The sequence below is a fragment of the Dioscorea cayenensis genome, unplaced genomic scaffold (genome assembly GCF_009730915.1).
Source record: "Dioscorea cayenensis subsp. rotundata cultivar TDr96_F1 unplaced genomic scaffold, TDr96_F1_v2_PseudoChromosome.rev07_lg8_w22 25.fasta BLBR01001391.1, whole genome shotgun sequence".
In the NCBI taxonomy this organism is placed as follows: domain Eukaryota; kingdom Viridiplantae; phylum Streptophyta; class Magnoliopsida; order Dioscoreales; family Dioscoreaceae; genus Dioscorea; species Dioscorea cayenensis.
Genome location: NW_024087782.1, coordinates 77,480 through 96,245, shown reverse-complemented (window position 1 = coordinate 96,245; position 18,766 = coordinate 77,480). Strand labels below are relative to the sequence as shown.

Sequence of the window (18,766 nt, the reverse complement as noted above, 5' to 3'; positions counted from 1 at the left end):
TCCACACGCTCGTGCAAAACTCTGTAGAGGAGGTCTCTCAATTCCAAGAAAACACAGGGGCGTGCGGCTGCCCCTGTGAGTTGGGCATGTGAATGTCCACGCCGTGGTGGAATTTCTGCAAGGGCGTGTATAACACTTGGTATTTTTTTTGGATGTCCAGAGAAACCACAGGGGTGTACGGCTTCCCCTGTGGGTCAGATGCATGGGCGTGGGTATTTTCCACAGGCCCGTGCGATAGCAGTCAGAGTCAAAGGAGTGTTTTCCCGAGAGCGCCCAGTGTAATGAAGCGCACGGGCGTGGGTAATTTCCGCACGCCTGTGTGGATGCACAGAATTCCAAGAGACGCGATCATTTCCTTAAAAACCTTGTGATCTGTCTCATTCTTCATCTCCAGTCGCCTGGAAACTACTTCTGATCATCTTTTCGGCCGCGTATTGTCGTTTTGGAGGATTTTGCTTCACATATCGTACCGATTTTCAAAGTTTTCACATTTATTTCTTCGGTAACCTTTTCATCATCTTTTCTTTGCCAACTCTTGTTTTTCACAGATTAAATATCTTTAATTGCGAATTTTCATTTTTAAAATGCATGGTGTAAGTTTAGAAAGCATCTGGACGCGGTTCTAAGTTGAATTTTTGAGAGTTGTTGTGCACCCGTGCGGGACTTTCACGCCCTACAGATCCCCAAGGGCGTCGGTAATTTCCACAACCCCGTGTGGAATTCTGCAGTATACTACTTTTGATCTTCTTTGATCATTTTCTTCTTTTGTACGACAAATATGGCACCTCGCGTGAAGAAGAACGAAGTAAAGCATCTCAGAGTCACCCCACCCGAGCCACTACACTTGGATTTCTCAAATCCGGAGCATCAGACTCGATTTGAGAGACTTTCAGCCCTCGGTTTTGGTCAGAGTTGTTTTGCGGATTTGCAAGTGCTGAGAGATATTCAGCGGGGTGATGAGGTGGCTAATGAAATTGATGAGATGCTAGCAGTAGGAAGCTGGAGGAGGCTACTGACAAGATCCCCTTGCGTATATCCAGCAAGTGCATGGGTTTATCGAAGTAATTATCCCGGGTGAGAGGGGTCGAATCTAAAGGGAGTAGGGAGTGGAATTACTTAATTTGGTTCTTAGCTATGTGGAAGATCAATAGTGATTAGTGTGAAATTGATTCAATTCTCAACAATAAAAGCAACAAGTGAGAGAGCAAGAATAAAGAAGAGGGCAAGGCAATCGATAAAGATGGGGTACTCGGATGATGCTTCACCTAGGATAATCGTTTCAAGTGCAAGAACTCTCTATTATACTTCCTAATCAATGCCATGGTGAGTCGTGGAAATCCTTACATACATAATCCCAAATCTAAGGTCAACTATGCCTAACTCTATACATATCCCCGAGGAGAAATCGAACAATCTCAACACCTCACACTCGCATAAAGTTGCAATGAGCTCTAGGGATTCCAAGTGATAAATCTCTTCCTAAAAGTAGACCTAACCCTTTGGTCCAGGCGGAAGGTCCCTGGCCACAATTAAGCCTTAGATACTAAGATCCTCTCAACGCTTCACTCCATTGCACGCGCAACTAGGCCCCAGCGGAGGTTCATCCCTTAGACCACTCACTCTATTATGGCCACAAAGAACTCGAGGAACGGAGGTAGAATCTATCACGACGGAGGGGAAAGGGGACGCTCTTGTACCTCTCGACTCACCCTCTCAACCCTCTCCAACCTAGCTTTGTCTAACGCTCGTGGTGTGTCACTCACTCACAAGGTTACCAACAAGAACTCTTAACCCTAGTGTCACTCTAGGGAAAATATTCATACAATTAAACATTCAAGGTTGGAACTCACAATAAACATCAATTTATTGACAGCATAATAAAGAAGTTCAATGAAATGAATACATCCTAGGGTTCACAATCATCCAAGCACCCACTAGTGGTTTAGCTCTCCATGGAGCTTAGTACAATCAAAGAAATTGAATGTAAAAGCAATGAATCCATAAAGAAACCCCCTCGATGGTCGTGTCGATGGTCTTGTGGAGAGTCCTCTACTCGTCGTCCAAGGATTCCTTCGTCCGGTATAGGATACGCCTCGATCGAAGCTCCCCTACCAACCTTTTTCCTAATGGAATCACGATGTCGGAGCCGTAGAACTTCTCCAAAACCTTGGCCAATACCCCTCGAAACCCTAGCCAAAGCCCTCTCGCAAGTTGGGGAAAAGATGGAGAAAAGAATACTGAAATCAGGGCTGAAATCGGCTTTAAATAGGGCTGGAATCGGACGACTACACGGGCGTGTATGATGTCACACGCCCCTGTGGAATTTCCACACGGGCGTGGATAATTTCCACACGCCCGTGTGGATTCTCTGTTTCTCTGATTTCCACAGTGTTTTGCTACAGTAACTTGCTACAATACTCTGCCGGAAATACTCCCGAATTCTATACTTTCATTGGGGTAACGCAAACGGGCACACGTTTACGTCGTGAATCACTTACTTCTTCAATGATGTACATGTTGGTGGATCTCTTGTTCTTATATGCATAAGTCAGAATGCTCGAGTGTGACTGCCTTTGTGCCCCTCCAAATGAATGTGCTCACTCGAATACGAGGAGGTTGGCACACACTCTAGCATCTCACACCTGACCTATGTCTTCGCGTTTGAACCTTAGCAAGATCTCCTCCAAAATAGGTGCATTATGATCCACATTGGCCTATTTCCATCATACTCGGCCTCACAACCCTACTTGCATAAAAGTAACATAAAAACACACATATTAATGTAAAAACCTGAGAAAAGTAAAGCTCAACATAAGGAATGAACGCTTCGCATTCATATCGCACAAGCACTTATCAAACTCCCCCACACTTAAACTTTTGTTTGTCCTTAAGCAAACATTAAACATTCTGTGCATCAATGAAGAAAATGTTGAAAGTTCTTGGCCTTAGGTTCACCAAAGTATACAAAGATAGCATTCTACAAGTAAGGAAAATTTCAACACTAAATACGAAAAATCAATGCTCTAGCTAAAAACTTGAATCAAAAAGGATAACAAACCCGAATTTCGTGTAAGTGTGTGAACTCACTCAAAACACCCCAAGTTATACTCCTCAAAGTTCTAAGTGCAAGGGACTTATTTATCTACACAAGTGATAAAAATTTTAAAAGATGGTAGTAGCTTCACACATCCTCTAAAGGTAGCCCTTTCCAAAGCGGCCGCTAAGGTGGGTTTCACACTTTCGAGGTGGTAGCTCTTTCTACCCGGGTGGTAGCTTTCACTCATCCTATGAGATAGCTCTTTCTCTCATTAGGGCATAACTAGTATCCGACTTGTGAGAGTAGCTTCATACTTCATAGGTGGTAGCTCTTTCCACCCAACAAATACAAATAAACAAAAAACTATTTTTGTTCCTTCTTTTTCATTTTTTTCCATTTTTTTCAAAAAGAAGTAAACCTAACTAGTCCCTTTAACATCAAACATGAGTTTCCAATAGAGTTCAAAGAGTGAGTAGTGCACTAAGTGTAAATCGGGCAAAAAAATTCCTAAAAAAATTCAAGAAAGAACTAGAGCATGAAAAAAACATTCAATGTTAACAATTCTCCTAGACTTAAGAATACAAACATTGCAACTAAGGTGAACCGCCATTGGCTATGTGAACATATATCAATCAAGAACAATAGAAAAGATGTGCGCATTATGAAACTCCCCCCCACACTTAAGTTGTACATTGTCCTCAATGTACACATGCAAGCTCACTCAAAATATATCATTCAAAAATAGATGTGGTAGAAGCAATCAAAACAATACTCCCCTGACTCCTAGTGTTGCGTTTGATGAAGCTAATTCATTGGGAGTAGTGTTCCAACGGGTTGTGAAGGTCGCACGGCCAAGTGCCAAAGCACCTTGGCCGTGCCCATGACTAACTCTCAATTTCCAAGAAGACAAGACCATCTGCACGCATACACGAGGGGGTTCAGTGAAGCTCAAGAAAAACAAAAATAACTCGAGTGTATAAAAGATGAAGCAATGAATACAACTCGATAATGCAAAATAACATAAACTCAGAAGGAAAATCCTTTCTAAGTGAACAAGTCTAAAAACAAGAAATTAAGATAAAGTAAAATGCATGAAAGTATAAGAAAGGTCAAGTGTCGAAGTCGCTCTCAGGCTCCGCTGCTGCTGCTGCTGAAGTGGAAGCATATAGTGGGTCCTCTGGTGCTGGGGTCGAGGATGGAGGTGCTGGAGGTACTGGCGGTGCCTGAAGAGTCCTCGGCTGCAGGACGAATGATGAGGCGACATCTCGCTCTAGGATCTGCTATAATATATCGAAACGCGCCATGAACTCTGTGTACTGAGTGGCCTGCGTAGCCCTAATCTCAGCAACCTCGGCTCGGACCACTCCTATAGCATTCTCGAGCCTCTCAAAGCGATCATTGGCTCGAGAAGGTGAAAACATACGCACTGGGGTGGTTCCACGGCCGCTGGAGGTGCCTTGGTTTCCATCGATGTGGGCTGAGGCTCGGGGGCGGGCTGAGATGCTCCGGCGTCATCACCCTCATCCTCAGCTATCTTTGGGGCTGGTAGAACTAACGCAAAAACCCCTGTCCGAACCCTGCGGACCATGCCCGTCAATCGCATCGTCTCTAGACCCAGGGGAGCGGGTACACTGGTCTTCTCGGCCCCGTGAATCGAATCCAAGAGACCCATGCCCAGCACTAATCTCGTAATGTAAGGACCCGAGAAGATCGCTCCCAGTCTAGTGTACTGTCCCTAATGACTGATGTAATCAGCCAAGATGTGCCCTAAGTGGATCGGTACGCGCTCTACCATCGAGTATAAGTACAGCAACTCCTGACAGCTCAAGACACCAGTACTATCGCCACGGCCATTCACCGACCTACTCATGATTGCGTTCAAATATCTGTAGGCAGGCCGGGAAAGGCACGTGGCCTTGGAGACACCCGGCTCGTACTGACCCTGACCACATAGCACTTTGTAAGCTTTCTGCGGGGTCAAGGTTCCAGGATAATCAGTAGGCAACTGTGCGTACTCCTCAGAATCTGTGAATGCCTCCTCGTATAAGCCAAGTAGTATGGAAAACTGCGTAATGCTCAAACTATGGTGGCGTCCAAACACTCTGAACTTAATGGTGCCCAAATTGTTGAAGCTCGCATACGCTCTATCAAACTCAAACGAGGAAAGCACCTCCAGTGCAAACTCTCGGATAGCTGGCTCTCTAATCGTCAACAACTGCCGCCAACCACCCTTTGAAACAAGGTCCTCAACCTCATCAGCGAACTCATCTCTCTGCTGAAGATCTCGTAATATAGTCGTGTCCAGGAATCGAGTCTGTCCGAAGCGGAGTCTCGGTAAGCGCTCATGACGGGCCTGATGTTCGGGAATCGCAAATCGCATGCCCTCGGGCTCAGAGGATGACTCACGTGGCCTTTTATCAGTTTGCTTCTTTGTCCTAGGTGCCATGATCTACCAAATTTAAACAAAATTAGTCAAACAAGTTGATAAAACAATACTGCAGAAATCCAGACGGTCGTGTGGAATTTTCGCACGCCCGTGTGGATTCACGGGGCGTGAGAAACGCACGGCCAGGTATCAACAATCCAAAAATACAACTCAATAATATCTCTAACTTCGTTCTAAACGTAAATCATTGTTCCAATTGAAGAAACGAAGCATTGTTAACCAGATTAATCAATAGAAATCATGAATTGACGAAGAAGATGAAGAAAATGAATTTACCGATGAGGAGAAATGAGAAAATAGAGAGCCGGCCGGAAAATTTGCTAAAATCCCACCAAACTGGCGCAATGTACTCGGAGAATGTTGTGAGAGTGTTTTCAAGTGAAAAGGAGTCGTGAAGAAGGAGAGAAATCATCCCCTTTTTAAACAGAACTCGCGACTTTTGAAGTTCTGTGCATCCACACGGGCGTGTGGAAATTCCCCACGCCCGTGTGCCTCACTTCAAAAGCTCCACAGGGGCGTATGCACGCCCCTGTGCGCTCTCGGGAAAAACTCTCACTGACTTAGAACGATCTCCAACGGGCATGCGGAAATTATCCACGCCCGTGCGCCAGACCCACAGGGGTAGACGTACGCCCCTGTGGCTTCCCTGGTCATCTGAGAAAAATATTAAGTCGCACACACGCCCGTGCGGAAATTCCCCACGGGCGTGGGCATTCACATGCCTCAACTCACAGGGGCGGCCGCACGCCCCTGTGTTTTCTCGGGATGAAGGGAGCAACCTGTAGAGTTTTGCACGGGCGTGCGGAAATTACCCATGCCCGTGCGTGGTTCACAAGGTCACCCATAGGAGCGAGTCCATGCCCCTGTGTGTTCTCGAGAAAATCAGCCCAACTCTGCAGGAAGGCACACGCCCGTGTGGAAATTACCCAGGGGCGTACGCCAGTCGCATGGTCGTCCACAAGGGTAGCTGCACGCCCCTGTGCCCTCTCTGGAAGAGTTCACAATACACACCCACGGGCGTGTGGAATTTCCACAAGCCCGTGTGTTTTCTCTGGATGACTTAGAAAAACCTACAGGCTCTGCAGAACTAGTCTGAACATGTTTACACACTCAGAGCCTGCCTTATTGTGCAAGATATACCAGATAAAAACACAAAATAGAACTCAAAGGACCAAACTTCGCCAATTCTCAACAAAACATACAATGAATTCTTTTAAAAACCCACAATAAAATCGCAGCACAAGCACTCAAAAATTGAAACACCAACACTTAACAATTTATTCATACAAACAAACTAAACTAAAAGGTACGAAAACAGTAAACACTTGGGTTGCCTCCCAAGAAGAGCTTGTTTAACGTCACTAAGCTTGTCGTATCTTTCTTACCTCACAGGGGTTCATGAATGAAGGTTGCCCTCTTACCCATAACTTGAAAGCATGATGAGCAAAGTCTCTTGAGGGTAGAGGGTGCACTATCGGGCTTCGGACCACCTAACAATGGTTCGTCCAACTTTCTTGGCTCATGTACGTCTCCAACAGTCTTGGGGCGTTTTCGGTGGCGTCTTCGAGCCCTCTTCATTTTCTGGAGCACCTTCTTCAAGATTCCCGGGGTAGATGTTTCCTCTCAAGTCGAACCAAGCATCATTACTTCTTCATTGCTCTCCTCTTGGTCGAACAAACCTTCATACGGATCCGGGTTGAACATTTCCTGTATACGGATCCACGCCCGTGTGGAAATTTCGCACGGGCGCGTGAAGCATCCACGGCGGTGTAGTCGCCCGATTACAGCCCTATTTAAAGCCGAATCAGCCCCGATTTTAGTATTCTTTTCTCCATCTTTTTCCCAACTTGAGAGAGGGCTTTAGCTAGGGTTTTGAGGGGTATTGGCCAAGGTTTTGGAGAGGTTCTATGGCTCCGAAATCATCATTCCTTAGGAAGAAGGTTGGTAGGGGAGCTTCCATCGAGGCGTATCCTATAACGGACGAGGGAATCCTTGGACGACACGTAGAGGACTTTCCACAAGACCATCGACATGACTATCGAGTGGGTTTCTTTATGGATTCATTGCTTTTACATTCTATTTCCTTGATTGTACTTAGCTCCATGGAGAGCTAAACCCCTAGTGGGTACTTGGGTATTGTGAACCCTAGGATGTATTTCTTTCATTGAATCTCTTTATTATGCTTTCAATAAATTGATGTTGATTGTGAGATCCAACCTTGAATGCTTGATTGTATGAACATTTCCCCTAGAGCGACACTAGGGTTGAGAGTTCTCATTGGTAACCTTGTGAGTGAGTGACACACCACGAGCGTTAGACAAAGGTAGGTTGGAGAGGGTTGAGATGGTAAGTCGAGAGGTACAGGAGCGTCCCCTTTCCCCTCCGACGTGATAGATTCTACCTCCGTTCCTTGAGTTCTTTGCGGCCATAATAGGGTGAATGGTCTAAGGGATGAACTTCTGCTGGGGCTTAGTTGCGCGTGCAATGGAGTGAAGCATTGAGGTGATCTTAGTATCTAGGGCTCAATAGTGGTTAGGGACCTTCCACCTGGACCAAAGGGTTAGGTCTATAATTAGGAAGAGATTTATCACTTGGAATCCCTAAAGCTCATTGCAACTCTATGCGAATGCGAGCTGTTGAGATTGTTCGATTTCTCCTCCGGGACATGTATAGAGTTAGGCATAGTTGACCTTAGATTTGGGACTATGTAATTAAGGATTTCCATGACTCACAACTGCATTAATTAGGAAGTATAATAGAGGGTTCTTGCACTTGAAACAATTATCCTAGGTGGAGCATTATCCGAGTACCCCATCTTTATCGATTGCCTTACCCCCTTTCTTTACTTTTGCTCTCTTACTTGTTGCTTTTATTGTTGAGAATTGAATCATTGTCACACTCATCATCATTGATCTTGCACATAGTTAAGAATCGAATTAAATATTTTTATTCCCTACTCCCTGTGGATTCGATACCCGCTCACCCTGGATTATTACTTCGACAAACCCGTGCACTTGCGGGATATAAGCAATTGGACCTTGTCAAGTTTTCGGCGCCATTGCCGGAGAGTAGGCGTTTAGAGATACTTTGCACTTTGTTTTCTTATCTATTTACACTTTATTCTATTTCATATCTTCATATTCTATCATCGTTCTGATTTTTTTTCTTTCTTTATGCGTGCAGCTCCAGGTTATGACCCGAGGGAATCCCTCAATATTGATTGAAGGGGATCCCGAGCTTGAACGTACACTTAGAAGAAAAGGGAAAGAGCCTGTGCAAGAACAGTCTAATCCAGCTAATTTGGAAGCAGAAGAATCTGAAAACATGGTAGAACAGAATGAGCAAAAGCGAACATTATCTGATTATGCAAGACCTTCTGTGTTAGGGACACAATCAAGCATTTTGCGTCCCCCGATTACAGCTCAGAACTTCGAGCTGAAGCCGGCATTCATCCACATGTTGTAGCAATCCACACAATTCAATGGTTTGGCTGATGAGGATCCAAACAGTCACATAGAGAGCTTTCTCGAGGTGTGTGATATGCTGAAGATAAATGGAGTGATGGATGATGCCATCAAATTGAGAGCCTTCCGATTTTCTCTAAAAGGAAAGAGCAAAGCAGTGGCTACACTCGTTACCTAGAGTGTCAATTACCACGTGGGAGGAGATGGTGGAAGCTTTTCTAGCTCGTTATTTCCTTCCCGGAAAATCAGCAAAACTTAGGAATGAGATTTCATCCTTTGTTCAGTTGGAATTGGAGTCTCTATTCGAGACATGGGAAAGGTTCAAGGAGCTCCTGAGGAAGTGCCCGCAACACGGATTCCCGGAGTGGATGATTGTTCAAACCTTTTACAATGGTTTGAACCTGAACACAAGGCAACTCTTGAATGCGGCACCAGGAGGTACCTTAGGTAGCAAGACCCCCGATGAGGCCCATCAGTTGATTGAAGAAATGGGGTTAAACAGCTACCAATGGAATGCTAAGGAGAAGAAAAAGGTGGCCGGTCTCCATGAGATAGATGCGGTAACTTCATTGGCAGCCCAAGTGGAAAATTTGAGTAGTTGCCGTGACTAATTGCACCGGGTGCAGTGGAGGACAAGCTCCCTCAGATTGCCCGATCTCTATTGGTGATGTTTCTTCGGTGGAGAATGTTGATTTTGTAGTTAATGGCATGAGACCTCAAGGAAACCCATATATCAATACCAACAATCCGGGTTGGAAGAATCATCCCAATTTCTCATGGAGTAATTAAGGTCAACAAAAGGCCATGGGGCCGCCGGGTTTCCAACAACAACAAGCCCCTCAGGTGGAAAACAGAGTTTCAGGTTTGGAAACCCGAATGACTGACCTAGAGAAGCACTTGGCTAGATTTGTGCAATCTGCAAATACTAGGTTTGAATCAGTCGAGGCTACACTTCGCAACCACACCGCCTCTTTGCATAACCTTGAAAATCACGTGGGTCAAATTGCGAAGTCTCTCTCTGAAAGGCCACATGGAAGCTTACCAAGCAATACAGAGACCAATCCTAGAGAGCACTTGAAGGCGATCACTTTGAGAAGTGGTCGTGAGGTTGAAGGTAGGCTTCCAAGTGAGATGCCAAAAGAACACGCACCCGAGGTTATAGAGGTGGAAGAGGGGACGAGCAAAGAGAAAGAGGTGGTACCCCCACCTTTCAAGCCAAGAATCCCTTATCCCTCTAGATTGAAAAATGACCAAGGGGATGAACAATACAAGAAGTTCCTGAGTTTGTTCAAGCAACTCCACATTAATATTCCTTTTGTTGAGGCATTGTCCCAAATGCCTATGTATGCGAAGTTCTTGAAAGTCTTGTTGACTAACAAGAGGAAGTTGGAGGAGAGTGCTTCAGTGATTTTAGATGCTTCATGCTTGGCGGTATTGCATAAGAACATGTCGAACAAGAAGAAAGACCCGGGAAGCATCATCATTCCGTGTAATATTGGCAATCTTGGTGAAGAAATGGCATTGGCGGACTCAGGGGCAGTATCAACGTCATGCCGTACACCTTCTTTGAAAAGCTAGGCTTTTGAGAGCGTAGGCCTACTCGTATGACTTTGCAACTATTGGACCGAACAGTGCGACATCCGAGAGGAATCATTGAAGACGTGCTTGTCAAGGTAGACAAGTACATTTTTCCGGCTGACTTTGTAGTGCTAGATGTTGATGAGGATGCGGATGTACCCTTGATACTTGGGAGACCGTTGTTGCGGACTTCCAAAGCATTAATTGACATGGACGACGGAGAGCTCACCTTGAGAGTTTGAGATGACAAGCTCACATACCGCCTTGCTAAGGCAATGCGGCATTCTCTCGATTTCAATGATACTTTATATTTTCTAGACACTACTGATGACATTGTTGATGAATACATACAGGAGATGTTCAATCCGGATCCATATAAAGGTTTGTTAGACCAAGAGGAGGGACATGAAGATGTAATGATGCTTGGACCGACGGAAGAAGTACCATCTACCTCGGGGATCTTGAAGAAGGTGCTCCGGAAAATAAAGAGGGCTAGGAGACGCCACTGAAAACACTCCAAGGCTGTTGGAGACGTATGTGAACCGAAGAAGTTGGACGTATCATTGTTAGGTGGTCCGAAGCCAGATAATACACCCTCTACTCTCAAGAGACTTTGCACATCATGCTTTCAAGTCATGGGTAAGAGGGCAACTTTCATTCATGAACCCCCGTGAGGTAAGACAAGGTACGTCGAGCTTAGTGACGTTAAACAAGCGCTTCTTGGGAGGCAACCCAAGTGTTTACTATTTTCTTAGCTTTAGTTTAGTTTGTTTGCATGGATAACTTGTTAAGTGTTGGTGTCTTGATTTTTAGATGCTTGTGCTGCGATTTTCTTGTGGGCTTTGAGTTTTCATCGTGTGTTTTCATGGGGAATTGGCGAAGTATGGTCATTTGAGCCTTATTTCATGGTTTTTCACTAGTAAATTTTGCATAATAGGGCAGGCTCTGAGTGTGTAAACATGTTCAGAAATTTTCTGCAGAGCCTGCAGATTTTTCTAAGTCATCTAGAGAGAACACACGGGCGTGTGGAATTTCCGCACGCCCGTGGAGTTGCACTACGAGCTCATCCAGAGAAGGCATAGGGACTATAGCAGAGCACTGTAGCAGTATTATAGCAAGTACTGTAGCAGCACTGTTCACAGCCGGCCGAGAAACCAGAGAAATAGAGAATCCACACGGGCGTGTGGAAATTATCCACGCCCGTGTGGAAATTCCACACGGGCACGTGTATCGTCCACGCCCGTGGAGTTGCCCGATTCCAGCCCTATTTAAAGCCGATTCAGCCCCGATTTTGGTATTCTTTTCTCCATCTTTTCCACAACTTGTGAGAGGGCTTCGGCTAGAGTTTCGAGGGGTATTGGCCAAGGTTTTTGAGAGGTTCTATGGCTCCGACATCATGATTCCATTAGGAAGAAGATTGGTAGGGGAGCTTCGATCGAGGCGTATCCTATACCGGAAGAAGGAATCCTTGGATGACGAGTAGAGGACTTTCCACAAGACCATCGACACGACCATCGACGGGGTTTCTTTATGGATTCATTGCTTTTACATTCGATTTCTTTGATTGCACTTAGCTCCATGGAGAGCTAAACCCCTAGTGGGTACTTAGGTGATTGTGAACCCTAGGATGTATATGTTTCATTGAATTTCTTTATTATGCTTCCAATAAATTGATGTTTATTGTGAGTTCCAACCTTGAATGCTTAATTGTATGAACATTTCCCCTAGAGTGACACTAGGGTTGAGAGTTCTTGTTGGTAACCTTGTGAGTGAGTGACACACCACGAGCGTTAGACAAAGCTAGGTTGGAGAGGGTTGAGAGGGTGAGTCGAGCGGTACAGGAGCGTCCCCTTTCCCCTCCGACGTGATAGATTCTACCTCCGTTCCTCGAGTTCTTTGCGGCCATAATAGAGTGAATGGTTTAAGGGATGAACCTCCGCTGGGGCCTGTTGCGCGTGCAATGGAGTGAAGCGTTGAGGTGATCTTAGTATCTAGAGCTTAATTGTGGCTAAAGACCTTCTGCCTGGACCAAAGGGTTAGGTCTAAATTTAGGAAGAGATTTATCACTTGGAATCCCTAGAGCTCATTGCAACTCTATGCGAGTGCGAGGTGTTGAGATTGTTCGATTTCTCCTCTGGGACATGTATAGAGTTAGGCATAGTTGACCTTAGATTTGGGACTATGTATGTAAGGATTTCCACGACTCACCATTGCATTGATTAGGAAGCAGAATAGAGAGTTCTTGCACTTGAAGCGATTATCCTAGCTGAAGCATCATCCGAGTACCCCATCTTTATCGATTGCCTTGCCTCCTCCTTACTTTTGCTCTCTTACTTGTTGCTTTAAATTTCTGAGAATTGAATCATTACCACACTTATCATTGTTGATACTCCACATAGCTAAGAATCGAATTAAGTGTCTTTACTCCCTACTCCCTGTGGATTCGACCCCGCTCACCCGGGATTATTACTTCGACAAACCCGTGCACTTGCGGGATATAAGCAAGGGGACCTTGTCAAGTTTTTGGCGCCGTTGCCGGGGAGCTAGGCATTTAGAGATACTTTGCACTTTGTTTTCTTAGCTATTTCACTACATATTCTATTTCATATCTTCTTATTCTATCATCGTTCTGATTTTCTTTTTCTTTACTTTTGGTGCAGCTCTAGGTTATGACTCGAGGGAATCCATCAATATTAATTGAAGGAGACCCTGAGCTTGAACGTACACTTCAAAGGAAAGGGAAAGGACCTGTACAAGAACAACCTAATCCAGCTGATTTGGAAGTAGAAGGATCTGATAACATGGCAGAACAAAATGAGCAACAATGAACACTATCCGATTATGCCAGACCTTCAGTGTTGGGCACACAATCGAGTATTGTGCGTCCCCCAATTACAGGTCAAAACTTCGAGCTAAAGCCGGCATTCATCCATATGCTGCAGTAGTCCGCACAATTCAACGGTTTGGCAAATGAGGATCCAAACAGTCACATAGAGAGCTTCCTCGAGGTGTGTGACATGCTGAAGATAAATGGTGTGACGGATGATGCCATCAAGTTGAGAGCCTTCCCATTTTCCTTAAAGGGGAAAGCAAAGCAGTGGCTACACTCATTACCTAGAGCATCAATCACTACATGGGAGGAGATGGTAGAAGCTTTTCTAGGTCTTAATTTCCCTCCAGGAAAATCAGCAAAGCTTAGGAATGAGATCTCATCCTTTGTGCAGTTGGAATTGGTGTTTCTATTTGAGACATGGGAAAGGTTCAAGGAACCCCTGTGCAAGTGTCCGCAATACAGATTCCCGGAGTGGATGATTGTTCAAACCTTCTACAATGGTTTGAACCCGAGTACAAGGCAACTTTTGGATGCGGCGGCAGAAGGTACCTTAGGTAGCAAAACCCACGACGAGGCTCGTCAATTAATTGAGGAAATGGGGTTAAATAGCTACCAGTGGAACGCTAGGGAGAAGAAAAAAGTAGCCGGTCTCCATGAAATTGATGCGGTAACTTCATTGGCGGCCCAAGTGGAGAGTTTGAGTAAGAAGCTAGATCTTATAGCTTCGAATAGAATTGCGACCAAGACCAATTGCACTGGTTGTGGTGGAGGACATGCTCTCTCCGATTGCCCAATCGTCATTGGTGATGTTTCTTCAGTTGAGAATGTTGACTTTGTAGGTAATGGAATGAGACCTCAAGGGAATCCATACAGCAACACCTACAATTCAGGTTGGAAGAATCATCCCAACTTTTCATGGAGTAATCAAGGACCACAGAATACCATGGGGCCATCGGGGTTTCAACACCAACAACAAGCCCCTCAAGTGGAAAACAGAATTTCAGGCTTGGAAACCTGAATGACAGATTTGGAGAAGCACTTGGCTAGATTTGTTCAATCGGCAAATACAAGGTTTGAATCAATCGAGGCTACACTTCGCAATCACACCGCCTTGTTGCACAATCTTGAAAATCAAGTGGGGTAAATTGCGAAGTCTCTCTCCGAAAGGCCACATGGGAGTTTACCAAGCAACACGGAAACCAACCTGAGAGAACATGTAAAGGCGATCGCTTTGAGAAGTGGTCGTGAGGTTGAAGGGAGGCTTCTGAGTGAGAAGCCGAAAGAACGCGCACCCGAGGTTGTAGAGGTTGAAAAGGGAGCAAACAAAGAGAAAGAGCTGGCACCCCTACCTTTCAAGCCAAGAATCCCTTAACCCTCTAGATTGAAGAATAACCAAGGGGATGAACAGTATAAGAAGTTCCTGAGTTTGTTCAAGCAACTCCACATCAACATTCCTTTTGTTGAGGCTTTGGCTCAAATGCCTAAGTATGCGAAGTTCCTAAAAGACCTATTGACCAACAAGAGGAAATTGGAGGAGAGTGCTTCAGTGGTGCTTGATGCTTCATGCTCGGCGGTGTTGCAAAAGAACATGCCGAATAAGAAGAAGGACCCGGGAAGCTTCATTATTCCGTGTAACATCGGCAACTTAGGTGAGGAAATGGCATTGGCGGATTCAGGGGCAAGTATCAACGTCATGCCATATACTTTCTTCCAAAAGCTAGGCTTGGGTGAGCCTAGGCCTACTCGGATGACTTTACAATTGGCGGACCGAACGGTATGACATCCGAGAGGCATCATTGAAGATGTGCTTGTCAAGGTGGACAAGTACATTTTTCCGGTTGACTTTGTAGTGCTAGATGTTGATGAGGATGCAGATGTACCCTTGAGACTTGGAAGACTGTTTTTGCGGACTTCCAAAGCATTGATTGACATGGACGGCGGAGAGCTCACATTGAGAGTCGGAGACGATAAGCTCACTTACCTCCTTGCTGAAGCCATGCGGCATTATCTCGATTTTGATGACACTTTGTATTTTCTAGACACTACTGATGAGATTGTTGCTGAATATATACAGGAAATGTTTAACCCGGATCCGTATGAAGGTTTGTTCGACCAAGAGGAGAGCAATAAAGAAGTAATGATGCTTGGTTCGAATGGAGAGGAAACATCTACCTCGGGGATCTTGAAGAAGGTGCTCCGGAAAATGAAGAGGGCTAGGAGACGCCACCGAAAATGCCCCAAGACTGTTGGAGACGTACATGAGCCAAGGAAATTGGACGAACAATTGCTAGGTGGTCCGAAGCCCGATAGTACACCCTCTACCCTCAAGAGACTTTGCTCATCATGCTTTCAAGTTATGGGTAAGAGGGCAACCTTCATTCATGAACCCCCGTGAGGTAAGAAAGATACGTCAAGCTTAGTGACGTTAAACAAGCGCTTCTTGGGAGGCAACCCAAGTGTTTACTGTTTTCGTACCTTTTCGTTTAGTTTGTTTGCATGAATAAATTGCTAAGTGTTGGTGTTACAATTTTTGAGTGCTTGTGCTGCAATTTTATTGTGGGTTTTTAAAAGAATTCATTGTGTTTTGTTGCGAATTGGCGAAGTTTGGTCATTTGAGTTCTATTTTGTGTTTTTATCTGGTAAATTTTGCATAATAGGGCAGGCTCTGAGTGTGTAGACATGTTCAGACTAGTTCTGCAGAGCCTGCAGGTTTTTCTAAGTCATCTAGAGAAAACACACGGGTGTGTGGAATTTCCGCATGCCCGTGGATGTGTACTGTGAACTCATCCAGAGAGGGCACAGGGGTGTGTGGCTGCCCCTGTGAACGACCATGCGACTGGCGCACGCCCGTGGGTAATTTCCGCACGGGCGTGTGAATTCCTGCAGAGTTGGGCAGATTTTCCTGAGAACACACAGGGGTGTGGACTCGCCCTTGTGGGTGACCTTGTGAACCACACACGGGCGTGGGTAATTTCTACATGCCCGTGCGAAACTCTGCAGGTTGCTCCCTCCATCCCGAGAAAATACAGGGGCGTGTGGCTGCCCCTGTGAGTCTAGCGCACGGGCGTGCATAAGACTTGATATCTTTCTCGGATGTCCAGGGAAGCTACAGGGGCGTGCGTCTGCCCCTGTGCGTCTAGCGCACGGGCGTGGATATTTTCCGCACGCCCGTGGGAGATCGTTCTAAGTCAGTGAGAGTTTTTTCCCGAGAGCACACAGGGGTATTGACACGTCCGAATATGCGTGTGTGTACCGCAAGTGCACGGGTGTCGAAGTAATAAATACCCGGTGAGTCGGGTAGTCGAATCCACAGGGAACAAGGCTACTAGTACTAACTTCTTCTCTGCTATCTAGCCTAATGATAATGGGATAGTGTGGTGATCTAATGTGCGAAGAGATGAACACCGGAGACGAATATGCAAGGGTAAAAATGGAAGGAGAATCTCAATCAAGAAAAGTGGGGTATTCGGGCAATGCTCCCCTAGGATTCGTGTATTAGGTACCGGATAAGCAAAGTGTTTCTATGATGAGTAAGTTAAGTCGTGGAAATCCAAACATAATCGGGTCTATCTCTAGATCACCGATACTAGTCCCCCTACGAGGTCCCGGTGGAGAAATCGCTCAATCTCAACACCTCACACCACATATGACCGCAAAGCACTCTAGGGATTCCAAACTGTGTATCCAATTCCTAAAGATTGATCCAACCCTAATTCCCGGCGAAGGATCCTAACCCCCTACAAGGTCCCGATGGAGAAATCGAGCAATCTCACGCCTACCACCAAATATGGTTGCATAGAGCTTAGGGAATGGAGATAGAATACACCAATCGGAGGGGAAAAGGGGACACTTCACTATCTCATGACTCACCCTCTCAACCCTCTTCAATCTTGAGGTTCTAACCCTAATGGAGATCTCTCTCCCACCAAGGCAACAAATCATGCAAACCAAATAACCATAAGATCAATAAGGCAAGCAAGCATTAAACAATCAAGAATGAAACTTAATCAAACTCGGATTAAATAGAAACACAAAGCAAATCAACAAAAAGATGAGAATCCTAGGGTTCACAAGCCCAAATACCCTCTAGGGTTTTAGCCCTCCATGGAGCAACATACAAAAACACACCATCAATGAATGAAAGTACATTAAAAACCATAGAAATAAACCCCTTATATATGAACCGATGGCCTTGATGGAGAGCTTCGACGCCTTGAAGGACCCACTCCGAAGCTAGGTTCACCGGTGGCTTCCTTTATGCTATGACAGAGGAGGAATCGATCAAAGTTGGTGACGAAGCGCCTCCAAAGCCGCAAAGACCTCCTCTCCAAACCCTAGCCGTCTCACCCCTCAAGAGCCGCACAAAAGATGAGAAAGAATAGGGCAAAACGGCTATTTATAGGCCTTAGATCATGTCTGTCACGTGCCCCCACGCGCCCATGTGGATTTTCCACGCGCCCACGTGGGCTGCAGGAATTTCCACGCGGGCGCGTGAACAATAAAATTGCTACAGTACTTTTGCTACGTGATTTCCACAAACGCGATGATAAACATTCTCCTCTTAAGGCCACACGATCGGGCACACGATCATATGGTAGGCTATAAAACTTTTCTTCGTCGACATATCTTTGAGAGATCTTGCAATCTTCACAAAGAGAAGGAACATGAAGATGTGACTACCTTTGTGCCCTTCCAACTAGTGAATTGACTTGAATCTTCTTGGAAGTTGGCACACATCTCCATGTTTAAGAACTCCTCTCATGTCTTGGTCCTTGAGTTGAACAAGAACTCCCAATATTGTGTCTTTATAGCCTATCTTTGCTTCCTTTTTACTCTTCAAGGCATTCACAACCTATATGCATAAAAGAACACCAAATACGAAATATGAGACATAAACCATGGTAAAAACGATGCTCAATGCATGTAAAACATATATAAAAATATGTCTACTCAAGCACTTATCAAACTCCCCCACACTTAAGTCTTTGCTTGTCCTCAAGCAAAATTAAACATTAAACTCATGGAAAGAAAAGAGAAGTGCTTGGCCTTAGGTTCACCAAGAGGGTACAAGAATAAAATTCTAAAATTATGGAGAAAATCAAACACTAGACAAAAACAATCAATGCTCTAGCAAACAATCCAATCAAAAATGAATGTGATAAAATCCGAATGCGTGTGTGTGTGAAAAACTCAACTCATGTCAACACTATGTCCACTACTAAGTTCTTATTAAAACGGGACTTATTTATGAACAAAAAGAATAGGTAGTAGCTTCACACAATCCTCTAAGGTAGCCCTTTCCCAAGATGCCTCCCGGGTGGCTTTCACACTTTCGAGGTGGTAGCTCTTTTTACCAAGGGTGGTAGCTTTCACACATCCCATGAGATAGCTCTTTCTCTCATTAGGGC

General features: G+C 45.1%; 2 non-coding genes across 2 annotated transcripts; both read right to left on the bottom strand.

Annotated features, from left to right (window-relative positions):
- Nucleotides 1-9,198: 9,198 nt before the first annotated feature.
- On the bottom strand, nucleotides 9,199-9,305 carry LOC120256306. The gene has a single exon (XR_005535268.1). It is a non-coding gene; the product is annotated as a small nucleolar RNA R71 (small nucleolar RNA).
- Nucleotides 9,306-13,716: 4,411 nt separating this feature from the next.
- LOC120256307 lies at nucleotides 13,717-13,823 on the bottom strand. The gene has a single exon (XR_005535269.1). It is a non-coding gene; the product is annotated as a small nucleolar RNA R71 (small nucleolar RNA).
- Between the last annotated feature and the right edge of the window lie 4,943 nt (nucleotides 13,824-18,766).